This window comes from Capricornis sumatraensis, unplaced genomic scaffold, assembly GCF_032405125.1.
Source record: "Capricornis sumatraensis isolate serow.1 unplaced genomic scaffold, serow.2 scaffold7, whole genome shotgun sequence".
Taxonomy (NCBI): Eukaryota; Metazoa; Chordata; class Mammalia; order Artiodactyla; family Bovidae; genus Capricornis; species Capricornis sumatraensis.
The window spans coordinates 5700576-5721123 of NW_027184618.1; positions in this window are offsets into that span (position 1 = coordinate 5700576).

Here is a 20548-nt window from a genome sequence, read left to right on the forward strand (position 1 = left end):
CCTTGTGTGGAGTCAGGTCGGGAGCCGAGGATTCCTCTCAGGGGCTGCCAAGAATCTTTGGGTACTTCTGGAGTTTCCCCAGGGGAGTCAGGCCTCGTGCCGAGTGGGGGCATGGACGTGCGCTTTCCTTCCAGGCTGTAGCAGCAATGTCACGCTTCCCGTGGCCTGGATCAAAGGATCTGTGGTTTTCCCTCGAGGCTTTCCCTCGAGGCTTTCCCACAGGGCTGTCCCACGTGCCACCGTGGTGTGAGTCGATCCTCGGCGTGAAAGATGAGCCAGTGTAGGGCAAAGAGGTTCCTCTGGAATGGACTGAGACATCTGGGGGACTCTTGGAATGGTGGTACGACCATGGAGTTCCTCTCGCCTTTCCTGTTGAGAGTGCCTCCTCTTGAGATGCGATGGGAACGCCGGGAATTCTTTCCCGTTGAAAGCAGGGAAAGGATCCCTCATCTCGAGCTACGAGGGGGAAACGGGGCTCCTCTGGATGTGGGCGGGACCATCGTGCTTCCTCTCGAGTGGAGACGGGTATGGCGGTGAACTTCTTGAGTTGCAGCAAGGGTGTGAAAGACCCTTTCGAAGTTCCATAGGTTAGGTGTCATTAGTCTCCAGACGCCTCATCGGAAATAGGCCTCATCTCGCCTGGAAGGGAGAACTTCCTGGATTTTCTCGAGTTGCGTCAGGTGTTCTCGAGTTACGACGGGGACCTCAGGGACCCGCCCTGGTGGCCTCAGGAGAGGCCAGTTCCCATGCGAGTTGCTATGGGGCCTCTCGGGATTCCTCTCCCGTCGATACCGGGGCCATAAACCTTGTGTGGAGTCAGGGCCGGAACCGAGAATTCCTCTCAGGGGCTGACATGGATCTTTGGGTACTTCTGGAGTCTCCCCAGGGGAGTCAGGCCTCGTCTCGAGTGGGGGCATGCACGTTCGCTTTCCTTCCAGGCTGTAGCAGCAATGTCACGCTTCCCGTCGCGTGGATCAAAGGATCTGTGGTTTTCCCTCGAGGCTTTCCCTCGAGGCTTTCCCACAGGGCTGTCCCACGTGCCACCGTGGTGTGAGTCGATCCTCGGCGTGAAAGATGAGCCAGTGCAGGGCAAAGAGGTTCCTCTGGAATGGACTGAGACATCTGGGGGACTCTTGGAATGGTGGTACGACCATGGAGTTCCTCTCGCCCTTCCTGTTGAGAGTGCCTTCCCTTGAGATGCGACGGGAACGCCGGGAATTCTTTCCCGTTGAAAGCAGGGAAAGGATCCCCCATCTCGAGCTACGAGGGGGAAACGGGTCTCCTCTGGATGTGTGCGGGACCATCGTGCTTCCTCTCGAGTGGAGACGGGTATGGCGGTGAACTTCTTGAGTTGCTGAAGGGTGTGAAAGACCCTTTCGACGTTCCAGAGGTTAGGTGGCATTAGTCTCCAGACGCCTCATTGGAAATAGGCCTCATCTCGCCTGGAAGGGAGAACTTACTGGATTTTCTCGAGTTGCGGCAGGTGTTCTCGAGTTACGACGGGGACCTCAGGGACCCGCCCTGGTGGCCTCATGAACGGCCAGTCCCCATGCGAGTTGCTAGGTGGCCTCTCGGGAATCCTCTCCCGTCGATACCGGGGCCAAAAACCTTGTGTGGAGTCAGGGCCGGAACCGAGGATTCCTCTCAGGGGCTGACATGGATCTTTGGGTACTTCTGGAGTCTCCCCAGGGGAGTCAGGCCTCGTCTCGTGTGGGGGCATGCACGTGCGCTTGCCTTCCAGGCTGTAGCAGCAATGTCACGCTTCCTGCCGCCTGGATCAAAGGATCTGTGGTTTTCCCTCGAGGCTTTCCCTCGAGGCTTTCCCAAAGGGCTGTCTCACGTGCCACCGTGGTGTGAGTCGATCCTCAGCGTGAAAGATGAGCCAGTGCAGGGCAAAGAGGTTCCTCTGGAATGGACTGAGACATCTGGGGGACTCTTGGAATGGTGGTACGACCATGGAGTTCCTCTCGCCTTTCCTGTTGAGAGTGCCTCCTCTTGAGATGCGACGGGAACGCCGGGAATTCTTTCCCGTTGAAAGCAGGGAAAGGATCCCTCCTCTCGAGCTACGAGGGTGAAATGGGACTCCTCTGGATGTGGGCGGGACCATCGTGCTTCCTCTCGAGTGGAGACGGGTATGGCGGTGAACTTCTTGAGTTGCAGCAAGGGTCTGAAAGACCCTTTCGAAGTTCCAGAGGTTAGGTGTCATTAGTCTCCAGACGCCTCATCGGAAATAGGCCTCATCTCGCCTGGAAGGGAGAACTTCCTGGATTTTCTCGAGTTGCGGCAGGTGTTCTCGAGTTACGACGGGGACCTCAGGGACCCGCCCTGGTGGCCTCAGGAACGGCCAGTCCCCATGCGAGTTGCTAGGGTCCCTCTCAGGATTCCTCTCCCGTCGATACCGGGGCCAAAAACCTTGTGTGGAGTCAGGGCCGGAACCGAGGATTCCTCTCAGGGGCTCACATGGATCTTTGGGTACTTCTGGAGTCTCCCCAGGGGAGTCAGGCCTCGTCTCGAGTGGGGGCATGCACGTGCGCTTTTCTTCCAGGCTGTAGCAGCAATGTCACGCTTCCCTTCGCGTGGATCAAAGGATCTGTGGTTTTCCCTCGAGGCTTTCCCTCGAGGCTTTCCCACAGGGCTGTCCCACGTGCCACCGTGGTGTGAGTCGATCCTCGGCGTGAAAGATGAGCCAGTGCAGGGCAAAGAGGTTCCTCTGGAATGGACTGAGACATCTGGGGGACTCTTGGAATGGTGGTACGACCATGGAGTTCCTCTCGCCTTTCCTGTTGAGAGTGCCTTCACTTGAGATGCGACGGGAACGCCGGGAATTCGTTCCCGTTGAAAGCAGGGAAAGGTTCCCTCATCTCGAGCTACGAGGGTAAACGGGGCTCCTCTGGATGTGGGCGGGACCATCGTGCTTCCTCTCGAGTGGAGACGGGTATGGCGGTGAACTTCTTGAGTTGCAGCAAGGGTGTGAAAGACCCTTTCGAAGTTCCAGAGGTTAGGTGTCATTAGTCTCCAGACGCCTCATCGGAAATAGGCCTCATCTCGCCTGGAAGGGAGAACTTCCTGGATTTTCTCGAGTTGCAGCAGGTGTTCTCGAGTTACGACGGGGACCTCAGGGACCCGCCCTGGTGGCCTCAGGAGAGGCCAGTCCCCATGCGAGTTGCTAGGGGGCCTCTCGGCATTCCTCTCCCGTCGATACCGGGGCCAAAAACCTTGTGTGGAGTCAGGGCCGGAACCGAGGATTCCTCTCAGGGGCTGACATGGATCTTTGGGTACTTCTGGAGTCTCCCCAGGGGAGTCAGGCCTCGTCTCGAGTGGGGGCATGCACGTGCGCTTTCCTTCCAGGCTGTAGCAGCAATGTCACGCTTCCCGTCGCGTGGATCAAAGGATCTGTGGTTTTCCCTCGAGGATTTCCCTAGAGGCTTTCCCACAGGGCTGTCCCACGTGCCACCGTGCTGTGAGTCGATCCTCGGCGTGAAAGATGAGCCAGTGCAGCGCATAGAGTTTCCTCTGGAATGGACTGAGACATCTGGGGGACTCTTGGAATGGTGGTACGACCATGGAGTTCCTCTCGCCTTTCCTGTTGAGAGTGCCTCCTCTTGAGATGCGACGGGAACGCCGGGAATTCTTTCCCGTTGAAAGCAGGGAAAGGATCCCTCATCTCGAGCTCCGAGGGGGAAACGGGGCTCCTCTGGATGTGGGCGGGACCATCGTGCTTCCTCTCGAGTGGAGACGGGTATGGCGGTGAACTTCTTGAGTTGCAGCAAGGGTGTGAAAGACCCTTTCGAAGTTCCAGAGGTTAGGTGTCATTAGTCTCCAGACGCCTCATCGGAAATAGGCCTCATCTCGCCTGGAAGGGAGAACTTCCTGGATTTTCTCGAGTTGCGGCAGGTGTTCTCGAGTTACGACGGGGACCTCAGGGACCCGCCCTGGTGGCCTCAGGAGAGGCCCGTCCACATGCGAGGTGCTAGGGGGCCTCTCGGGATTCCTCTCCCGTCGATACCGGGGCCAAAAACCTTGTGTGGAGTCAGGGCCGGAACCGAGGATTCCTCTCAGGGGCTGACATGGATCTTTGGGTACTTCTGGATTCTCCCCAGGGGAGTCAGGCCTCGTCTCGAGTGGGGGCATGCACGTGCGCTTTCCTTCCAGGCTGTAGCAGCAATGTCACGCTTCCCGTCGCGTGGATCAAAGGATCTGTGGTTTTCCCTCGAGGCTTTCGCACAGGGCTGTCCCACGTTCCACCGTGGTGTGAGTCGATCCTCGGCGTGAAAGATGAGCCAGTGCAGGGCAAAGAGGTTCCTCTGGAATGGACTATGACATCTGGGGGACTCTTGGAATGGTGGTAAGACCATGGAGTTACTCTCGCCTTTCCTGTTGAGAGTGCCTCCTCTAGAGATGCGACGGGAATGCCGGGAATTCTTTCCCGTTGAAAGCAGGGAAAGGATCCTTCATCTCGAGCTACGAGGGGGAAACGGGGCTCCTCTGGATGTGGGCGGGACCATCGTGCTTCCTTTCGAGTGGAGAAGGGTATGGCGTTGAACTTCTTGAGTTGCAGCAAGGGTGTGAAAGACCCTTTCGAAGTTCCAGAGGTTAGGTGTCATTAGTCTCCAGACGCCTCATCGGAAATAGGCCTCATCTCGCCTTGAAGGGAGAACTTCCTGGATTTTCTCGAGTTGCGTCAGGTGTTGTCGACTTACGACGGGGACCTCAGGGACCCGCCCTGGTGGCCTCAGGAGACGCCAGTCCCCATGCGAGTTGCTAGGGGGCCTCTCGGGATTCCTCTCCCGTCGATACCGGGGCCAAAAACCTTGTGTGGAGTCAGGGCCGGAACCGAGGATTCCTCTCAGGGGCTCACATGGATCTTTGGGTACTTCTGGAGTCTCCCCAGGGGAGTCAGGCCTCGTCTCGTGTGGGGGCATGCACGTGCGCTTTCCTTCCAGGCTGTAGCAGCAATGTCACGCTTCCTGCCGCCTGGATCAAAGGATCTGTGGTTTTCCCTCGAGGCTTTCCCTCGAGGCTTTCCCACAGGGCTGTCTCACGTGCCACCGTGGTGTGAGTCGATCCTCAGCGTGAAAGATGAGCCAGTGCAGGGCAAAGAGGTTCCTCTGGAATGGACTGAGACATCTGGGGGACTCTTGGAATGGTGGTACGACCATGGAGTTCCTCTCGCCTTTCCTGTTGAGAGTGCCTCCTCTTGAGATGCGACGGGAACGCCGGGAATTCTTTCCCGTTGAAAGCAGGGAAAGGATCCCTCCTCTCGAGCTACGAGGGTGAAATGGGACTCCTCTGGATGTGGGCGGGACCATCGTGCTTCCTCTCGAGTGGAGACGGGTATGGCGGTGAACTTCTTGAGTTGCAGCAAGGGTGTGAAAGACCCTTTCGAAGTTCCAGAGGTTAGGTGTCATTAGTCTCCAGACGCCTCATCGGAAATAGGCCTCATCTCGCCTGGAAGGGAGAACTTCCTGGATTTTCTCGAGTTGCGGCAGGTGTTCTCGAGTTACGACGGGGACCTCAGGGACCCGCCCTGGTGGCCTCAGGAACGGCCAGTCCCCATGCGAGTTGCTAGGGGCCCTCTCAGGATTCCTCTCCCGTCGATACCGGGGCCAAAAACCTTGTGTGGAGTCAGGGCCGGAACCGAGGATTCCTCTCAGGGGCTCACATGGATCTTTGGGTACTTCTGGAGTCTCCCCAGGGGAGTCAGGCCTCGTCTCGAGTGGGGGCATGCACGAGCGCTTTTCTTCCAGGCTGTAGCAGCAATGTCACGCTTCCCTTCGCGTGGATCAAAGGATCTGTGGTTTTCCCTCGAGGCTTTCCCTCGAGGCTTTCCCACAGGGCTGTCCCACGTGCCACCGTGGTGTGAGTCGATCCTCGGCGTGAAAGATGAGCCAGTGCAAGGCAAAGAGGTTCCTGTGGAATGGACTGAGACATCTGGGGGACTCTTGGAATGGTGGTACGACCATGGAGTTCCTCTCGCCTTTCCTGTTGAGAGTGCCTTCCCTTGAGATGCGACGGGAACGCCGGGAATTCGTTCCCGTTGAAAGCAGGGAAAGGATCCCTCATCTCGAGCTACGAGGGTAAACGGGGCTCCTCTGGATGTGGGCGGGACCATCGTGCTTCCTCTCGAGTGGAGACGGGTATGGCGGTGAACTTCTTGAGTTGCAGCAAGGGTGTGAAAGACCCTTTCGAAGTTCCAGAGGTTAGGTGTCATTAGTCTCCAGACGCCTCATCGGAAATAGGCCTCATCTCGCCTGGAAGGGAGAACTTCCTGGATTTTCTCGAGTTGCGGCAGGTGTTCTCGAGTTACGACGGGGCCCTCAGGGACCCGCCCTGGTGGCCTCAGGAGAGGCCAGTCCCCATGCGAGTTGCTAGGGGGCCTCTCGGCATTCCTCTCCCGTCGATACCAGGGCCAAAAACCTTGTGTGGAGTCAGCGCCGGAACCGAGGATTCCTATCAGGGGCTGACATGGATCTTTGGGTACTTGTGGAGTCTCCCCAGGGGAGTCAGGCTTCGTCTCGAGTGGGGGTATGCACGTGCGCTTTCCTTCCAGGCAGTAGCAGCAATGTCACGCTTCCCGTCGCGTGGATCAAAGGATCTGTGGTTTTCCCTCGAGGCTTTCGCACAGGGCTGTCCCACGTTCCACCGTGGTGTGAGTCGATCCTCGGCGTGAAAGATGAGCCAGTGCAGGGCAAAGAGGTTCCTCTGGAATGGACTATGACATCTGGGGGACTCTTGGAATGGTGGTAAGACCATGGAGTTCCTCTCGCCTTTCCTGTTGAGAGTGCCTCCTCTTGAGATGCGACGGGAATGCCGGGAATTCTTTCCCGTTGAAAGCAGGGAAAGGATCCCTCATCTCGAGCTACGAGGGGGAAACGGGGCTCCTCTGGATGTGGGCGGGACCATCGTGCTTCCTCTCGAGTGGAGAAGGGTATGGCGGTGAACTTCTTGAGTTGCAGCAAGGGTGTGAAAGACCCTTTCGAAGTTCCAGAGGTTAGGTGTCATTAGTCTCCAGACGCCTCATCGGAAATAGGCCTCATCTCGCCTGGAAGGCTTCCTGGATTTTCTCGAGTAGCGTCAGGTGTTGTCGACTTACGACGGGGACCTCAGGGACCCGCCCTGGTGGCCTAAGGAGAGGCCAGTCCCCATGCGAGTTGCTAGGGGGCCTCTCGGGATTCCTCTCCCGTCGATACCCGGGCCAAAAACCTTGTGTGGAGTCAGGGCCGGAACCGAGGATTCCTCTCAAGGGCTGACATGGATCTTTGGGTACTTGTGGAGTCTCCCCAGGGGAGTCAGGCCTCGTCTCGAGTGGGGGCATGCACGTGCGCTTTCCTTCCAGGCTGTAGCAGCAATGTCACGCTTCCCGTCGCGTGGATCAACGGATCTGTGGTTTTCCCTCAAGGCTTTCCCTCGAGGCTTTCCCACAGGGCTGTCCCACGGGCCACCGTGGTGTGAGTCGATCCTCGGCGTGAAAGATGAGCCAGTGCAGGGCAAGGAGGTTCCTCTGGAATGGACTGAGACATCTGGGGGACTCTTGGAATGGTGGTACGACCATGGAGTTCCTCTCGCCTTTCCTGTTGAGAGTGCCTCCTCTTGAGATGCGACGGGAACGCCGGGAATTCTTTCCCGTTGAAAGCAGGGAAAGGATCCCTCATCTCGAGCTACGAGGGGAAACGGGGCTCCTCTGGATGTGGGCGGGACCATCGTGCTTCCTCTCGAGTGGAGACGGGTATGGCGGTGAACTTCTTGAGTTGCAGCAAGGGTGTGAAAGACCCTTTCGAAGTTCCAGAGGTTAGGTGTCATTAGTCTCCAGACGCCTCATCGGAAATAGGCCTCATCTCGCCTGGAAGGGAGAACTTCCTGGATTTTCTCGAGTTGCGGCAGGTGTTCTCGAGTTACGACGGGGACCTCAGGGACCCGCCCTGGTGGCCTCAGGAGAGGCCAGTCCCCATGCGAGGTGCTAGGGGGCCTCTCGGGATTCCTCTCCCGTCGATACCGGGGCCAAAAACCTTGTGTGGAGTCAGGGCCGGAACCGAGGATTCCTCTCAGCGGCTGACATGGATCTTTGGGTACTTCTGGAGTCTCCCCAGGGGAGTCAGGCCTCGTCTCGTGTGGGGGCATGCACGTGCGCTTTCCTTCCAGGCTGTAGCAGCAATGTCACGCTTCCTACCGCCTGGATCAAAGGATCTGTGGTTTTCCCTCGAGGCTTTCCCTCGAGGCTTTCCCACAGGGCTGTCTCACGTGCCACCGTGGTGTGAGTCGATCCTCAGCGTGAAAGATGAGCCAGTGCAGGGCAAAGAGATTCCTCTGGAATGGACTGAGACATCTGGGGGACTCTTGGAATGGTGGTACGACCATGGAGTTCCTCTCGCCTTTCCTGTTGAGAGTGCCTCCTCTTGAGATGCGACGGGAACGCCGGGAATTCTTTCCCGTTGAAAGCAGGGAAAGGATCCCTCCTCTCGAGCTACGAGGGTGGAATGGGACTCCTCTGGATGTGGGCGGGACCATCGTGCTTCCTCTCGAGTGGAGACGGGTATGGCGGTGAACTTCTTGAGTTGCAGCAAGGGTGTGAAAGACCCTTCGAAGTTCCAGAGGTTAGGTGTCATTAGTCTCCAGACGCCTCATCGGAAATAGGCCTCATCTCGCCTGGAAGGGAGAACTTCCTGGATTTTCTCGAGTTGCGACAGGAGTTCTCGAGTTACGACGGGGACCTCAGGGACCCGCCCTGGTGGCCTCAGGAACGGCCAGTCCCCATGCGAGTTGCTAGGGGCCCTCTCAGGATTCCTCTCCCGTCGATACCGGGGCCAAAAACCTTGTGTGGAGTCAGGGCCGGAACCGAGGATTCCTCTCAGGGGCTCACATGGATCTTTGGGTACTTCTGGAGTCTCCCCAGGGGAGTCAGGCCTCGTCTCGAGTGGGGGCATGCACGTGCGCTTTTCTTCCAGGCTGTAGCAGCAATGTCACGCTTCCCTTCGCGTGGATCAAAGGATCTGTGGTTTTCCCTCGAGGCTTTCCCTCGAGGCTTTCCCACAGGGCTGTCCCACGTGCCACCGTGGTGTGAGTCGATCCTCGACGTGAAAGATGAGCCAGTGCAGGGCAAAGAGGTTCCTCTGGAATGGACTGAGACATCTGGGGGACTCTTGGAATGGTGGTACGACCATGGAGTTCCTCTCGCCTTTCCTGTTGAGAGTGCCTTCTCTTGAGATGCGACGGGAACGCCGGGAATTCGTTCCCGTTGAAAGCAGGGAAAGGATCCCTCATCTCGAGCTACGAGGGTAAACGGGGCTCCTCTGGATGTGGGCGGGACCATCGTGCTTCCTCTCGAGTGGAGACGGGTTTGGCGGTGAACTTCTTGAGTTGCAGCAATGGTGTGAAAGACCCTTTCGAAGTTCCAGAGGTTAGGTGTCATTAGTCTCCAGACGCCTCATCGGAAATAGGCCTCATCTCGCCTGGAAGGGAGAACTTCCTGGATTTTCTCGAGTTGCGGCAGGTGTTCTCGAGTTACGACGGGGACCTCAGGGACCCGCCCTGGTGGCCTCAGGAGAGGCCAGTCCCCATGCGAGTTGCTAGGGGGCCTCTCGGCATTCCTCTCCCGTCGATACCGGGGCCAAAAACCTTGTGTGGAGTCAGGGCCGGAACCGAGGATTCCTCTCAGGGGCTGACATGGATCTTTGGGTACTTGTGGAGTCTCCCCAGGGGAGTCAGGCCTCGTCTCGAGTGGGGGCATGCACGTGCGCTTTCCTTCCAGGCTGTAGCAGCAATGTCACGCTTCCCGTCGCGTGGATCAAAGGATCTGTGGTTTTCCCTCGAGGATTTCCCTAGAGGCTTTCCCACAGGGCTGTCCCACGTGCCACCGTGGTGTGAGTCGATCCTCGGCGTGAAAGATGAGCCAGTGCAGGGCATAGAGTTTCCTCTGGAATGGACTGAGACATCTGGGGGACTCTTGGAATGGTGGTACGACCATGGAGTTCCTCTCGCCTTTCCTGTTGAGAGTGCCTCCTCTTGAGATGCGACGGGAATGCCGGGAATTCTTTCCCGTTGAAAGCAGGGAAAGGATCCCTCATCTCGAGCTGCGAGGGGGAAACGGGGCTCCTCTGGATGTGGGCGGGACCATCGTGCTTCCTCTCGAGTGGAGACGGGTATGGCGGTGAACTTCTTGAGTTGCAGCAAGGGTGTGAAAGACCCTTTCGAAGTTCCAGAGGTTAGGTGTCATTAGTCTCCAGACGCCTCATCGGAAATAGGCCTCATCTCGCCTGGAAGGGAGAACTTCCTGGATTTTCTCGAGTTGCGGCAGGTGTTCTCGAGTTACGACGGGGACCTCAGGGACCCGCCCTGGTGGCCTCAGGAGAGGCCAGTCCCCATGCGAGTTGCTAGGGGGCCTCTCGGGATTCCTCTCCCGTCGATACCGGGGCCAAAAACCTTGTGTGGAGTCAGGGCCGGAACCGAGGATTCCTCTCAGGGGCTGACATGGATCTTTGGGTACTTCTGGATTCTCCCCAGGGGAGTCAGGCCTCGTCTCGAGTGGGGGCATGCACGTGCGCTTTCCTTCCAGGCTGTAGCAGCAATGTCACGCTTCCCGTCGCGTGGATCAAAGGATCTGTGGTTTTCCCTCGAGGCTTTCCCTCGAGGCTTTCGCACAGGGATGTCCCACGTGCCACCGTGGTGTGAGTCGATCCTCGGCGTGAAAGATGAGCCAGTGCAGGGCAAAGAGGTTCCTCTGAAATGGACTGAGACATCTGGGGGACTCTTGGAATGGTGGTACGACCATGGAGTTCCTCTCGCCTTTCCTGTTGAGAGTGCCTTCTCTTGAGATGCGACGGGAACGCCGGGAATTCTTTCCCGTTGAAAGCAGGGAAAGGATCCCTCATCTCGAGCTGCGAGGGGTAAACAGGGCTCCTCTGGATGTGGGCGGGACCATCGTGCTTCCTCTCGAGTGGAGACGGGTATGGCGGTGAACTTCTTGAGTTGCAGCAAGGGTGTGAAAGACCCTTTCGACGTTCCAGAGGTTAGGTGGCATTAGTCTCCAGACGCCTCATCGGAAATAGACCTCATCTCGCCTGGAACGGAGAACTTCCTGGATTTTCTCGTGTTGCGGCAGGTGTTCTCGAGTTACGACGGGGACCTCAGGAACGCGCCCTGGTGGCCTCAGGAGAGGCCAGTCCCCATGCGAGTTATTAGGGGGCCTCTCGGGATTCCTCTCCCGTCGATACCGGGTCCAAAACCCTTGTGTGGAGTCAGGGCCGGAACCGAGGATTCCTCTCAGGGGCTGACATGGATCTTTGGGTACTTCTGGAGTCTCCCCAGGGGAGTCAGGCCTCGTCTCGAGTGGGGGCATGCACGTGCGCTTTCCTTCCAGGCTGTAGCAGCAATGTCATGCTTCCCGTCGCGTGGGTCAAAGGATCTGTGGTTTTCCCTCGAGGCTTTCCCTCGAGGCTTTCCCACAGGGCTGTCCCACGTGCCACCGTGGTGTGAGTCGATCCTCGGCGTGAAAGATGAGCCAGTGCAGGGCAAAGAGGTTCCTCTGGAATGGACTGAGACATCTGGGGGACTCTTGGAATGGTGGTACGACCATGGAGTTCCTCTTGCCTTTCCTGTTGAGAGTGCCTTCCCTTGAGATGCGACGGGAACGCCGGGAATTCTTTCCCGTTGAAAGCAGGGAAAGGATCCCTCATCTCGAGCTACGAGGGGGAAACGGGGCTCCTCTGGATGTGGGCGGGACCATCGTGCTTCCTCTCGAGTGGAGACGGGTATGGCGGTGAACTTCTTGAGTTGCAGCAAGGGTGTGAAAGACTTTTCGAAGTTCCAAAGGTTAGGTGTCATTAGTCTCCAGACGCCTCATCGGAAATAGGCCTCATCTCGCCTGGAAGGGAGAACTTCCTGGATTTTCTCGAGTTGCGGCAGGTGTTCTCGAGTTACGACGGGGACCTCAGGGACCCGCCCTGGTGGCCTCAGGAGAGGCCAGTCCCCATGCGAGTTGCTAGGGGGCCTCTCGGCATTCCTCTCCCGTCGATACCGGGGCTAAAAACCTTGTGTGGAGTCAGGGCCGGAACCGAGGATTCCTCTCAGGGGCTGACATGGATCTTTGGGTACTTCTGGAGTCTCCCCAGGGGAGTCAGGCCTCGTCTCGAGTGGGGGCATGCACGTGCGCTTTCCTTCCAGGCTGTAGCAGCAATGTCACGCTTCCCTTCGCGTGGATCAAAGAATCTGTGGTTTTCCCTCGAGGCTTTCCCTCGAGGCTTTCCCACAGGGCTGTCCCACGTGCCACCGTGGTGTGAGTCGATCCTCGGCGTGAAAGATGAGCCAGTGCAGGGCATAGAGTTTCCTCTGGAATGGACTGAGACATCTGGGGGACTCTTGGAATGGTGGTACGACCATGGAGCTCCTCTCGCCTTTCCTGTTGAGAGTGCCTCCTCTTGAGATGCGACGGGAACGCCGGGAATTCTTTCCTGTTGAAAGCAGGGAAAGGATCCCCCTTCTCGAGCTCCGAGGGGAAAACGGGGCTCCTCTGGATGTGGGCGGGACCATCGTGCTTCCTCTCGAGTGGAGACGGGTATGGCGGTGAACTTCTTGAGTTGCAGCAAGTGTGTGAAAGACCCTTTCGAAGTTCCAGAGGTTAGGTGTCATTAGTCTCCAGACGCCTCATCGGAAATAGGCCTCATCTCGCCTGGAAGGGAGAACTTCCTGGATTTTCTCGAGTTGCGGCAGTTGTTGTCGACTTACGACGGGGACCTCAGGGACCCGTCCTGGGGGCCTAAGGAGAGGCCATTCCACATGCAAGGTGTTAGGGGGCCTCTCGGGATTCCTCTCCCTTCAATTGCGGGGCCAAAAACCTTGTGTGGAGTCAAGGCCGGAACCGAGGATTCCTCTCAGGGGCTGACATGGATCTTTGGGTACTTGTGGAGTCTCCCCAGGGGAGTCAGGCCTCGTCTCGAGTGGGGGCATGCACGTGCGCTTTCCTTCCAGGCTGTAGCAGCAATGTCACGCTTCCCGTCGCGTGGATCAAAGGATCTGTGGTTTTCCCTCGAGGCTTTCCCACGATGCTTTCCCACAGGGCTGTCCAACGTGCCACCGTGGTGTGAGTCGATCCTCGGCGTGAAAGATGAGCCAGTGCAGGGCAAAGAGCTTCCTCTGGAATGGACTGAGACATCTGGGGGACTCTTGGAATGGTGGTACGACCATGGAGTTCCTCTCGCCTTTCCTGTTGAGAGTGCCTTCTCTTGAGATGCGACGGGAATGCCGGGAATTCGTTCCCGTTGAAAGCAGGGAAAGGATCCCTCATCTCGAGCTACGAGGGGGAAACGGGGCTCCTCTGGATGTGGGCGGGACCATCGTGCTTCCTCTCGAGTGGAGACGGGTATGGCGGTGAACTTCTTGAGTTGCAGCAAGGGTGTGAAAGACCCTTTCGAAGTTCCAGATGTTAGGTGGCATTAGTCTCCAGACACCTCATCGGAAATAGGCCTCATCTCGCCTGGAAGGGAGAACTTCCTGGATTTTCTCGAGTTGCGGCAGGTGTTCTCGAGTTACGACGGGGACCTCAGGGACCCGCCCTGGTGGCCTCAGGAAAGGCCAGTCCCCATGCGAGTTGCTAGGGGGCCTCACGGGATTCCTCTCCCGTCGATAACGGGGCCAAAAACCATGTGTGGCGTCAGGGCCGGAACCGAGGATTCCTCTCAGGGGCTGACATGGATCTTTGGGTACTTGTGGAGTCACCCCAGGGGAGTCAGGCCTCGTCTCGAGTGGGGGCATGCACGTGCGCTTTCCTTCCAGGCTGTAGCAGCAATGGCACGCTTCCCGTCACGTGGATCAAAGGATCTGTGGTTTTCCCTCGAGGCTTTCCCTCGAGGCTTTCCCACAGGGCTGTCCCACGTGCCACCGTGGTGTGAGTCGATCCTCGGCGTGAAAGATGAGCCAGTGCAGGGCAAAGAGGTTCCTCTGGAATGGATTGAGACATCTGGGGGAGTCTTGGAATGGTCGTACGACCATGGAGTTCCTCTCGCCTTTCCTGTTGAGAGTGCCTCCTCTTGAGATGCGACGGGAACGCCGGGAATTCTTTCCCGTTGAAAACAGGGAAAGGATCCCTCATCTCGAGCTACGAGGGGTAAACAGGGCTCCTCTGGATGTGGGCGGGACCATCGTGCTTCCTCTCGAGTGGAGACGGGTATGGCGGTGAACTTCTTGAGTTGCAGCAAGGGTGTGAAAGACCCTTTCGACGTTCCAGAGGTTAGGTGGCATTAGTCTCCAGACGCCTCATCGGAAAAAGACCTCATCTCGCCTGGAAGGGAGAACTTCCTGGATTTTCTCGTGTTGCGGCAGGTGTTCTCGAGTTACGACGGGGACCTCAGGAACCCGCCCTGGTGGCCTCAGGAGAGGCTAGTCCCCATGCGAGTTATTAGGGGACCTCTCGGGATTCCTCTCCCATCGATACCGGGGCCAAAAACCTTGTGTGGAGTCAGGGCCGGAACCGAGGATTCCTCTCAGGGGCTGACATGGATCTTTGGGTACTTCTGGAGTCTCCCCAGGGGAGTCAGGCCTCGTCTCGAGTGGGGGCATGCACGTGCGCTTTCCTTCCAGGCTGTAGCAGCTATGTCACGCTTCCCGTCGCGTGGATCAAAGGATCTGTGGTTTTACCTCGAGGCTTTCCCTCGAGGCTTTCCCACAGGGCTGTCCCACGTGACACCATGGTGTGAGTCGATCCTCGGCGTGAAAGATGAGCCAGTACAGGGCAAAGAGCTTCCTCTGGAATGGACTGAGACATCTGGGGGACTCTTGGAATGGTGGTACGACCATGGAGTTCCTCTCGCCTTTCCTGTTGAGAGTGCCTCCTCTTGAGATGCGACGGGAACGCCGGGAATTCTTTCCCGTTGAAAGCAGGGAAAGGATCCCCCATTTCGAGCTCCGAGGGGGAAACGGGGATCCTCTGGATGTGGGCGGGACCATCGTGCTTCCTCTCGAGTGGAGACGGGTATGGCGGTGAACTTCTTGAGTTGCAGCAAGGGTGTGAAAGACCCTTTCGAAGTTCCAGAGGTTAGGTGTCATTAGTCTCCAGACGCCTCATCGGAAATAGGCCTCATCTCGCCTGGAAGGGAGAACTTCCTGGATTTTCTCGAGTTGCGGCAGGTGTTCTCGAGTTACGACGGGGACCTCAGGGACCCGCCCTGGTGGCCTCAGGAGAGGCCATTCCCCATGCGAGGTGCTAGGGGGCCTCTCGGGATTCCTTTCCGGTAGATACCGGGGCCAAAAACCTTGTGTGGAGTCAGGGCCGGAACCGAGGATTCCTCTCAGGGGCTGACATGGATCTTTGGGTACTTCTGGAGTCTCCCCAGGGGAGTCAGGCCTCGTCTCGAGTGGGGGCATGCACGTGCGCTTTCCTTCCCGGCTGTAGCAGCAATGGCACGCTTCCCGTCGCGTGGATCAAAGGATCTGTGGTTTTCCCTCGAGGCTTTCCTTCGAGGCTTTCCCACAGGGCTGTCCCACGTGCCACCGTGGTGTGAGTCGATCCTCGGCGTGAAAGATGAGCCAGTGCAGGGCAAAGAGGTTTCTCTGGAATGGATTGAGACATCTGGGGGAGTCTTGGATTGGTCGTACGACCATGGAGTTCCTCTCGCCTTTCCTGTTGAGAGTGCCTTCTCTTGAGATGCGACGGGAACGCCGGGAATTCTTTCCCGTTGACAGCAGGGAAAGGATCCCACATCTCGAGCTACGAGGGGGAAACAGGGCTCCTCTGGATGTGGGCGGGACCATCGTGTTTCCTCTCGAGTGGAGACGGGTATGGCGGTGAAATTCTTGAGTTGCAGCAAGGGTGTGAAAGACCCTTTCGAAGTTCCAGAGGTTAGGTGTCATTAGTCTCCAGACGCCTCATCGGAAATAGGCCTCATCTCGCCTGGAAGGGAGAACTTCCTGGATTTTCTCGAGTTGCGGCAGGTGTTCTCGAGTTACGACGGGGACCTCAGGGACCCGCCCTGGTGGCCTCAGGAACGGCCAGTCCCCATGCTAGTTGCTAGGGGGCCTCTCGGGATTCCTCTCCCGTCGATACCGGGGCCAAAAACCTTGTGTGGAGTCAGGGCCGGAACCGAGGATTCCTCTCAGGGGCTGACATGGATCTTTGGGTACTTGTGGAGTCTCCCCAGGGGAGTCAGGCCTCGTCTCGAGTGGGGGCATGCACTTGCGCTTTCCTTCCAGGCTGTAGCAGCAATGGCAGGCTTCCCGTCGCGTGGATCAAAGGATCTGTGGTTTTCCATCGAGGCTTTCCCTCGAGGCTTTCCCACAGGGCTGTCCCACGTGGCACCGTGGTGTGAGTCGATCCTCGGCCTGAAAGATGAGCCAGTGCAGGGCAAAGAGGTTCCTCTGGAATGGATTGAGACATCTGGGGGAGTCTTGGAATGGTGGTACGACCATGGAGTTCCTCTCGCCTTTCCTGTTGAGAGTGCCTTCTCTTGATATGCGTCGGGAACGCCGGGAATTCTTTCCCGTTGAAAGCAGGGAAAGGATCCCACATCTCGAGCTACGTGGGGAAACAGGGCTCCTCTGGATGTGGGCGGGACCATCGTGCTTCCTCTCGAGTTGAGACGGGTATGGCGGTGAAATTCTTGAGTTGCAGCAAGGGTGTGAAAGACCCTTTCGACGTTCCAGAGGTTAGGTGGCATTAGTCTCCAGACGCCTCATCGGAAATAGAGCTCATCTCGCCTGGAAGGGAGGACTTCCTGGATTTTCTCGAGTTGCGGCAGGTGTTCTCGAGTTACGACGGGGACCTCAGGGACCCGCCCTGGTGGCCTCAGAAACGGCCAGTCCCCATGCGAGTTGCTAGGGGGCCTCTCAGGATTCCTCTCCCGTCGATATCGGGGCCAAAAACCTTGTGTGGAGTCAGGGCCGGAACCGAGGATTCCTCTCAGGGGCTCACATGGATCTTCGGGTACTTCTGGAGTCTCCCCAGGGGAGTCAGGCCTCGTCTCGAGTGGGGGCATGCACGTGCGCTTTTCTTCCAGGCTGTAGCAGCTATGTCACGCTTCCCTTCGCGTGGATCAAAGGATCTGTGGTTTTCCCTCGAGGCTTTCCCTCGAGGCTTTCCCACAGGGCTGTCCCACGTGCCACCGTGGTGTGAGTGGATCCTCGGCGTGAAAGATGAGCCAGTGCAGGGCAAAGAGGTACCTCTGGAATGGACTGAGACATCTGGGGGACTCTTGGAATGGTGGTACGACCATGAAATTCCTCTCGCCTTTCCTGTTGAGAGTGCCTTCCCTTGAGATGCGACGGGAACGCCGGGAATTCGTTCCCGTTGAAAGCAGGGAAAGGATCCCTCATCTCGAGCTACGAGGGGGAAACGGGGCTCCTCTGGATGTGGGCGGGACCATCGTGCTTCCTCTCGAGTGGAGACGGGTATGGCGTTGAACTTCTTGAGTTGCAGCAAGGGTGTGAAAGACCCTTTCGAAGTTCCAGAGGTTAGGTGTCATTAGTCTCCAGACGCCTCATCGGAAATAGGCCTCATCTCGCCTGGAAGGGAGAACTTCCTGGATTTTCTCGAGTTGCGTCAGGTGTTGTCGACTTACGACGGGGACCTCAGGTACCCGCCCTGGTGGCCTCAGGAGAGGCCAGTCCCCATGCGAGTTGCTAGGGGGCCTCTCGGGATTCCTCTCCCGTCGATACCCGGGCCAAAAACCTTGTGTGGAGTCAGGGCCGGAACCGAGGATTCCTCTCAAGGGCTGACATGGATCTTTGGGTACTTGTGGAGTTTCCCCAGGGGAGTCAGGCCTCGTCTCCAGTGGGGGCATGCACGTGTGCTTTCCTTCCAGGCTGTAGCAGCAATGTCACGCTTCCCGTCGCGTGGATCAAAGGATCTGTGGTTTTCCCTCAAGGCTTTCCCTCGAGGCTTTCCCACAGGGCTGTCCCACGTGCCACCGTGGTGTGAGTCGATCCTCGGCGTGAAAGATGAGCCAGTGCAGGGCATAGAGTTTCCTCTGGAATGGACTGAGACATCTGGGGGACTCTTGGAATGGTGGTACGACCATGGAGTTCCTCTCGCCCTTCCTGATGAGAGTGCCTCCTCTTGAGATGCGACGGGAACGCCGGGAATTCTTTCCCGTTGAAAGCAGGGAAAGGATCCCCCTTCTCGAGCTCCGAGGGGGAAACGGGGCTCCTCTGGATGTGGGCGGGACCATCGTGCTTCCTCTCGAGTGGAGACGGGTATGGCGGTGAACTTCTTGAGTTGCAGCAAGGGTGTGAAAGACCCTTTTGAAGTTCCAAAGCTTAGGTGGCATTAGTCTCCAGACTCCTCATCGGAAATAGGCCTCATCTCGCCTGGAAGGGAGAACTTCCTGGATTTTCTCGAGTTGCGGCAGGTGTTCTCGAGTTACGACGGGGACCTCAGGGACCCGCCCTGGTGGCCTCAGGAACGGCCAGTCCCCATGCGAGTTGCTAGGGGGCCTCTCGGGATTCCTCTCCCGTCGATAACGGGGCCAAAAACCATGTGTGGAGTCAGGGCCGGAACCGAGGATTCCTCTCAGGGGCTGACATGGATCTTTGGGTACTTGTGGAGTCACCCCAGGGGAGTCAGGCCTCGTCTCGAGTGGGGGCAAGCACGTGCGCTTTCCTTCCAGGCTGTAGCAGCAATGGCACGCTTCCCGTCGCGTGGATCAAAGGATCTGTGGTTTTCCCTCGAGGCTTTCCCACGATGCTTTCCCACAGGGCTGTCCAACGTGCCACCGTGGTGTGAGTCGATCCTCGGCGTGAAAGATGAGCCAGTGCAGGGCAAAGAGCTTCCTCTGGAATGGACTGAGACATCTGGGGGACTCTTGGAATGGTGGTACGACCATGGAGTTCCTCTCGCCTTTCCTGTTGAGAGTGCCTCCTCTTGAGATGCGACGGGAATGCCAGGAATTCGTTCCCGTTGAAAGCAGGGAAAGAATCCCTCATCTCGAGCTACGAGGGGGAAACGGGGCTCCTCTGGATGTGGGCGGGACCATCGTGCTTCCTCTCGAGTGGAGACGGGTATGGCGGTGAACTTCTTGAGTTGCAGCAAGGGTGTGAAAGACCCTTTCGAAGTTCCAGATGTTAGGTGGCATTAGTCTCCAGACACCTCATCGGAAATAGGCCTCATCTCGCCTGGAAGGGAGAACTTCCTGGATTTTCTCGAGTTGCGGCAGGTGTTCTCGAGTTACGACGGGGACCTCAGGGACCCGCCCTGGTGGCCTCAGGAACGGCCAGTCCCCATGCGAGTTGCTAGGGGGCCTCACGGGATTCCTCTCCCGTCGATAACGGGGCCAAAAACCATGTGTGGCGTCAGGGCCGGAACCGAGGATTCCTCTCAGGGGCTGACATGGATCTTTGGGTACTTGTGGAGTCACCCCAGGGGAGTCAGGCCTCGTCTCGAGTGGGGGCATGCACGTGCGCTTTCCTTCCAGGCTGTAGCAGCAATGGCACGCTTCCCGTCACGTGGATCAAAGGATCTATGGTTTTCCCTCGAGGCTTTCCCTCGAGGCTTTCCCACAGGGCTGTCCCACGTGCCACCGTGGTGTGAGTCGATCCTCGGCGTGAAAGATGAGCCAGTGCAGGGCAAAGAGGTTCCTCTGGAATGGATTGAGACATCTGGGGGAGTCTTGGAATGGTCGTACGACCATGGAGTTCCTCTCGCCTTTCCTGTTGAGAGTGCCTCCTCTTGAGATGCGACGGGAACGCCGGGAATTCTTTCCCGTTGAAAACAGGGAAAGGATCCCTCATCTCGAGCTACGAGGGGTAAACAGGGCTCCTCTGGATGTGGGCGGGACCATCGTGCTTCCTCTCGAGTGGAGACGGGTATGGCGGTGAACTTCTTGAGTTGCAGCAAGGGTGTGAAAGACCCTTTCGACGTTCCAGAGGTTAGGTGGCATTAGTCTCCAGACGCCTCATCGGAAAAAGACCTCATCTCGCCTGGAAGGGAGAACTTCCTGGATTTTCTCGTGTTGCGGCAGGTGTTCTCGAGTTACGACGGGGACCTCAGGAACCCGCCCTGGTGGCCTCAGGAGAGGCTAGTCCCCATGCGAGTTATTAGGGGGCCTCTCGGGATTCCTCTCCCATCGATACCGGGGCCAAAAACCTTGTGTGGAGTCAGGGCCGGAACCGAGGATTCCTCTCAGGGGCTGACATGGATCTTTGGGTACTTCTGGAGTCTCCCCAGGGGAGTCAGGCCTCGTCTCGAGTGGGGGCATGCACGTGCGCTTTCCTTCCAGGCTGTAGCAGCTATGTCACGCTTCCCGTCGCGTGGATCAAAGGATCTGTGGTTTTCCCTCGAGGCTTTCCCTCGAGGCTTTCCCACAGGGCTGTCCCACGTGACACCATGGTGTGAGTCGATCCTCGGCGTGAAAGATGAGCCAGTACAGGGCAAAGAGCTTCCTCTGGAATGGACTGAGACATCTGGGGGACTCTTGGAATGGTGGTACGACCATGGAGTTCCTCTCGCCTTTCCTGTTGAGAGTGCCTCCTCTTGAGATGCGACGGGAACGCCGGGAATTCTTTCCCGTTGAAAGCAGGGAACGGATCCCCCATTTCGAGCTCCAAGGGGGAAACGGGGATCCTCTGGATG